Source organism: Amblyomma mixtum, chromosome 3 (genome assembly GCF_055824585.1).
Source record: "Amblyomma mixtum isolate Tamu chromosome 3, ASM5582458v1, whole genome shotgun sequence".
NCBI classification, from domain to species: domain Eukaryota; kingdom Metazoa; phylum Arthropoda; class Arachnida; order Ixodida; family Ixodidae; genus Amblyomma; species Amblyomma mixtum.
Window position 1 is genome coordinate 361,041,430 of NC_143014.1, and position 6,268 is coordinate 361,047,697.

The following is a 6,268-nucleotide window of genomic DNA, read 5'->3' on the forward strand; positions in this document are numbered from 1 at the left end:
CTTTGCGCAGATACGCAGGCCATATCTATGCAAGGAGCAGCTCAGACGCGCCGCAGCTATCGAGTGACGCCTGGTTACGGTTCTCATCCCCGCGAATGTGCTTGAACTACGTGCGGCTCACTGATTTCGCAGAAGCGCTGCTGTCATCGACCGCTGTCCGAGCTTCCATTCCAGAATCGAGGGGAACGCTGCAAGCGCCGGTTTCGTCGACAGGATCAGGCAGCGATAACAAAAGCACTGCTGTCTAATCGAAGTCGGGTTCGTTTACGACGTAGTTACGTGCGGCTGTCGTGCTCAGCGAATACGGGCCGAATCGCCCCAAGCAACCACCGATATCCTTCGGACGGCCGACAGAGGTCTATTTCGGATGTTCTGTACGTCCGCTGAACATCCGCAAACAGCCGGTAGACGTCCGTCGGCCGTCCGAAAGGTGGCCAAAGGGGCAATTTCCTCCCTGGCGTCCCAGAACCCTCCTCGCAGCGCCGCCCCTCCTCCTCCTGTTTTTCTCCCTTCTCCTCTTTTTTTCTTTCACGGCTGTTGCGCTCTTCGGTCTATTCCTCCGGCGAATCTGCCTCCGCGCCGCGAATCTGCGCGTCTTCTGGACCGCGGCCTGGTCAGCGCGCATCTCAATGCGCTGACGCATGAACACGTAGGTGGTGGTGGAAACGTTTATTGCCAATGATGTAAATCGTAGGGGCGCCTGGTTTGCCGCAAAAGTTTGCATGATGACAAGAATTGGTCTGGGTATCGGGCATGCAGCAGTATTGGGTATTGAGCAGTCCGGGTTTGTAGTTGTCGCCAATGTGCAGCCTGCGCTATGGTGAGGAACGGAGCGGGGGGCGCGTATTCCATTCGTTTGTCTCGGCAATACGAGAGAATATCACGGAAGGAGACCAGGTAGTGCGCGGGCCGCGGGCGAACGGACCGTCGTGTGAATCGCCTTCTTTGCGCGAGGAACATGCCGGCCACACAAATGGCTCGAAGGGCAACGCGAAAATCGCGAGCCGGACGCCCTAGAAGCTCGCCAGGAGCAGAACAGCTGTGAAAGAAAATACGAGCAGAATCGCTTTATTAAGGCGAAAGCCTTAATAAAGCGATTGTATTAAGGCGAAATTAATACAAAAATATAAGAAATTAGATCATAAAACACGAAAAATATTAGAGAAAAGGCACATCTAGTGAACGCACGGGTTTCGTGAGTGAAATAAAACAAAGAAAAAATGCAAATATGAAAAGAAACAAAATAATAAAGAAATTAAACTATAAAACATGAAAAATATTAAAGAACACGGACCGCGTGGTCCAGAAGACGCGCAGATTCGCGGCGGCGGAGGTGCGCGGAGGCAGACTCGCCGGAAGAATAGACCGTAGAGCGCAACAGCCGTGAAAGAAAAAAAGAGGAGGAGGAGGGGAGCGGAGGCGCTGCGAGGAGGGTTCTGAGACGCCAGCGAGGAAATTGCCGCCAAATGTATACGGTTCGCCCGCCGACGGACGTCCAGTTGAGTACGTCCACTGGCGGATCTTTCTTGAATATTCGCATATATGGTGCATGCGTGCTTTTTTCACTCCGCGCAATGCAATAAAACCAAAACCAATTTGATGCATAGCACGCATATTTTATTGTGGTTGATGATACATCAGCAGAGCAATGGGTTACATTCGGAAAATTTCTTAAATGTGACTCTTCAAATGTGGCAAGCTTGGGACACACATCCGTAATCTTCCCACCCACAGGATTTCTGAAATAAAAAAAGAACGCGGAAAACATCAGTCATGTGAAACAAATGGCACAATGCAGTAGCCCAAGTAAAAACATTGGAACCAATTAATAGAAGTGTTTAATGCTGCAAGTATAACAGACAATGCACTTTAACAAACACCTCAATGAGTATAAGGCAATAACAGCTCTCACTTTTCCACACCATATTTGACAATGTATCTGTTCTTTATTTATTTTCATGGGCCTTAGGGCACTAACCTGCGCGGCACTGTACGCGATTGTGCACAGAAAGCCGCAAAGCTTCCGTTGCGAACCACTGCGAAGTACACGTGCTTCCTATGGTCTGCCTTTCGCGAGTTGTCGCTCTTTATATAGGCACAGTGAACCTAGCGATGCCTTAAAAATTAACAAGATGCGAAAATACTCCGTCCCGCATCTTTGAAGAGGAGTGGGAATTAGCCGCGCGAGTTGAGGGCTCCCGCAGCTGAGTGATGTATATAGGCTCCCGAAAGTGTGAGAACAGCACACACTTGTGGAAGCCATCTCCTCGCGCTTACTGCTCCCACTGTCCTGTGAACGAATGTTATATGAGCATGCTGCATTGTCCTAGAAGCAAGTTCCAAGAAGTGTACTGGATACATACCTTCGTAGGCAATCACATGTGCACTAAGCCTTCTTTAAACCAAGGTCGACGCAGTACGTGATTCCGGTGTTCCAGAAGAGCTTCAGGCGCTTCCCGTATCTTTCGAATTGCTTAAGTTACATACTACTTTCGTCCACAGACCGAACAAAGCCACACATTATAATAACAGAGCTATAAAGCTCTGCGACAACACTACGCGACAAATCAACAACAGCTCTACGGAGCCGTACTGATGGATTGGATTGGACTGACCGCAAGTGACATCTATGATGATGGTGATAGCAGAATGCACGGGAGTTTTGATACGACTGGTTTCAATGGGAAGTTTACCTAGCAAAACGGTGGACATGTCGCAGAACTCCACTAATTTGGAGAAGTTATATAATTATAAAACTAGGCATTGAGTTCTTGCAAAATTCTGCAACACCTGCTTCTCCTCTTAGATAAATTTAGCTCGTTGGCGGCTCTTGCACTGCAGGTAGGAGTGGAATCGCACCAATTTGCAAAGATATTCGCGTTAAACCCTCCAACTGATGCAAATAAAACAGTATACATACACGAAAGACGCGAATATTTTGTGAAATAAAAAACGTCCATACTCATGGCCTGGGAAAATACTCGGCCTTACATCCTTCGGACGTACACCTCGTCTCTCATGCGGACATACAAAAGTGGACACTGTCCGTACGTCCGGCGGATGTACGGATACGGATATCCGAAATCGGATTGTGTTTCCGATCTCGGCAAAGGACGTTCGGATCTAGCTCGTACGTCCGACGGATATCTGTGGTTGCTTGGGGCCGATGCACGGGAATTACAAACGGCAGTCTGAATGCGATATGTGAACGTTCTGGCAGGTTCCGAAGCCCTGATACGGAAGATGAAGACCGGTACTCAAAGTATAAGGGGGACGAGTGAACGTGAAATGTTCAGGACTGTGGTGGTGCCATATCTGTATAAGGTGTCTCATCACCTCAAGAGAGTTACAGTCAGGCATGGCGTCCCTCTGGCGTTTTCCGCGCCGAATAAACTGGCAAGTGAAGCTGTGCTCCCGCACGTACTACGTGATAGGAGGACTAGTGGCTGCCTAATCAGGCACGGAACATCATACATCCCTTGCGCCACTGCGGTGGTATATGCATATGCCTTCCCTCTTTCATGTGGAAAAGCCGCCGCGGTGGCTCAGTGGTTATGGTGCTCGGCTGCTGACCCGAAAGACGTGGGTTCGATCCCGACCGCGGCGGTTGAATTTCTTTGGAGGAGAAATTCTAGAGGCCCGTGTACTGTGCGATGTCAGTGCACGTTAAAGAACCCCAGGTGGTCGAAATTTCCGGAGCCCTCCACTACGGCGTCTCTCATAGCCTTAGTCGCTTTGGGACGTTAAACCCCATAAAACCAAACCATCTTTCATGTGGACAGGTGTACATCGGGCAGACAGGGCGGTGCATAAATGAGCGACTCTGGGAGCATGCGAATAATGTTAAGAACAGCACAGACAAACGGGCATATCTTTTGTCCCACCTTAATTCTTCCCGGAATTGTGCACCGCGATTTGACGAGATTGTGATTCTTGACAAAAGCAAAACTAACACGCTCGGCTAGCCTTGGCAGCCTACCACATAAAGGAAAAAGCAGTAGACTGTATTAGTGATACGTCCGTAGCTCTGTACGCAGCTGAAATCATTTTTTTTTTGCGCTCACTTCTGCGTTAGCGGCACTTGGCATGACAGTTGTGGTTCCAGATGGTGTTTGAGCATGCGTGGTCAGATGTATAAGTATGCGTTCTTGAGAAGAATAAACCAGTTGTTAGTAGCGCCTGTGTCTCTTCGTTGTGGATTGTCCCGTGTTTGCCCAACAATAATCTTAACAGTAACATGTACCAACTAGGCCCAACCTAAGTTTTATTGAATGCTGGCATTAGTTTGTCTGCTACGTACACCTCAATCATGGCGGTCGGCGTTGCCGCAACGCAGCGCCGTGGCTGCGCACATGTTTGTACCAGCTATAGGCGTTAAATCAGTTACTTAGAAAAAAAGGCTGCCGACGATTACGTTACTTAATTCCTAATGCGAAAGTTGAGCGGAGCTCATCAGCTGTTTCCGCTTTACAATTGCAGAAAATGTGTTATTTTGCTCAGATATTCCTTCTTCAAGATACACTCCACTAACAGTCCTTGATTTTCATGCAGGGAGCTCTGTGGCTGGAGAAATAGATGGATATATGCTCGAGTTGTTGCACCAGTGCCTGTTTCTCAGACACGAAGTCTATGTAAGTATCTCGCGAGGTTGTTACGAAGGGCTTCCACTGGTTGCCTCGCTCATGGCTCAGAAATAACTGGCAGAGAATAAACTTTGTACGGTTCGCAGCGGCGAACGGCGGTGGCTGTGCGTTTCGGCTCGGGTATCGAGATCCGCTGTCCCCGATCGGGCACTAAGATTGCCGCCGCACAGGGGGCATTGGAGGAGGATCGAAGAGAGCAATTAAGCTATCGGCGGATCGCGCGAGGCAGCGCGTTGGCGCATAGGAGCATTGCGGGGTGAAGAGATAGTTGCGACTGACTGATGCCACTGAGGCTGCTAGCAAGTCAAATGAACGTGGCTCCGCGTTTCGGCTCGGGATGCACGCACCGCGATCTGCTGATGTCGAGCCGGCGCTTCGGCAGCCAGGTAACACAGCGCGCTAACGCGCGGACGCCGCCACGGAGGAAAAAGGCGGGGCGGGGGGGGGGGGGGGGGGGGGATGCACGGAGTGGCGAACGGCGGCGGCTATATGCGTTTCGGCTTGGGCGTGCGGTAGATGGCGCCATGAGCGCGCGCAGCTAGAGCAGCGCGTTGTCCTAGAGCTGGTACGAGGGACAACCGCGACGCCGCGAAACGCGCGCCAAAGAGCTGCGCTCTGAAAAAAAAAAAAACTCTGAACACGGATTATGATGATGATTAAAACTTTATTTTCACCGATGTAGCTGGCCCCCTACGCCCCGCCTCTGGCACACAGGCCTAGGGGACGGAGGTCGGGACTTCCGCAACTGAAGACTGGCAAAAACACATTGGTTCTGCACTGCTTCAGCCATCAGATGTACAGCTCGTTACTGGTCGGCGGGGACCTGGCTCCGCAGCAGGGCCTCCCATGCTTCTCCGCTTACAATATTTTACCCAGGGTCTGGGGCATTCCAAAATTGTGATTGAGGCTGCTCGAGCTCACTCCGAAGGTTTTACATTTATCATGTTTCCTATCATCTACCTGAGTGTGAAACAACCAGAAGGAGCTTGCAAAATTTTCGGCTTCTGTATTCTTTGAGCCTGAATTCAGTGGTGGCACGAGACGCCTTCCTAACCTATAGTTCTCGACGCTTTCTGCTTATCTTTGCAAAAGTTTTCCTTCCTCCATGCGTTCGTCCATCCCCTTGTAGTCTATTGGCCGGTTACCTGAAAGTAGAGATCTCGGGCTAATGCGTGGGCTGCCTCATTACCGGTGATGAATGTGTGTGCTTGGACCGAAATGATGGGGATCTTGCGATCGATTTTGGCTGCAGGCAGCATGCGAGCCGCTTCCGATGAGACCCTGCCCTTTCGGATCTTCTAGGTTGCGGTTTTGCTGCTGCTAGGAATCAAACTAGCCTGTTCTTTTGCCATCTCTTTTGCTGTTCATTTGCTCATTTTGAGCATTGTTCATGTTCTTTTGATCATTAATGAAAACTGCTGAGCAACTTTGCTGTGCTCTTTGCTCAGTCACTCTTAGTGTTTTTACTTTTGCTGAGATTATCTAGTCGTTCTTAGTCCTTATCAATTTTACAATCATTTCTTTTTGTTCTTCCTGCACTAACCACCTTTCGGCCTCACCTCTTCTACCCTGCTAGTGGAGAGGGGAATGTCTCGCCGAGCTTTCCACTGCGTGACAACCATGGC

The 6,268-nt window shown here is 49.9% G+C and overlaps 1 long non-coding RNA gene across 1 annotated transcript; it reads right to left on the reverse strand.

Annotated features, from left to right (window-relative positions):
• Window positions 1-1,595: 1,595 nt before the first annotated feature.
• Window positions 1,596-2,543, reverse strand: LOC149356533 (uncharacterized). Its single transcript, XR_016289821.1, has 2 exons — window positions 2,364-2,543; window positions 1,596-1,739 (listed from the first exon to the last, which is right to left on the reverse strand). It is a non-coding gene; the product is annotated as an uncharacterized LOC149356533 (long non-coding RNA).
• Between the last annotated feature and the right edge of the window lie 3,725 nt (window positions 2,544-6,268).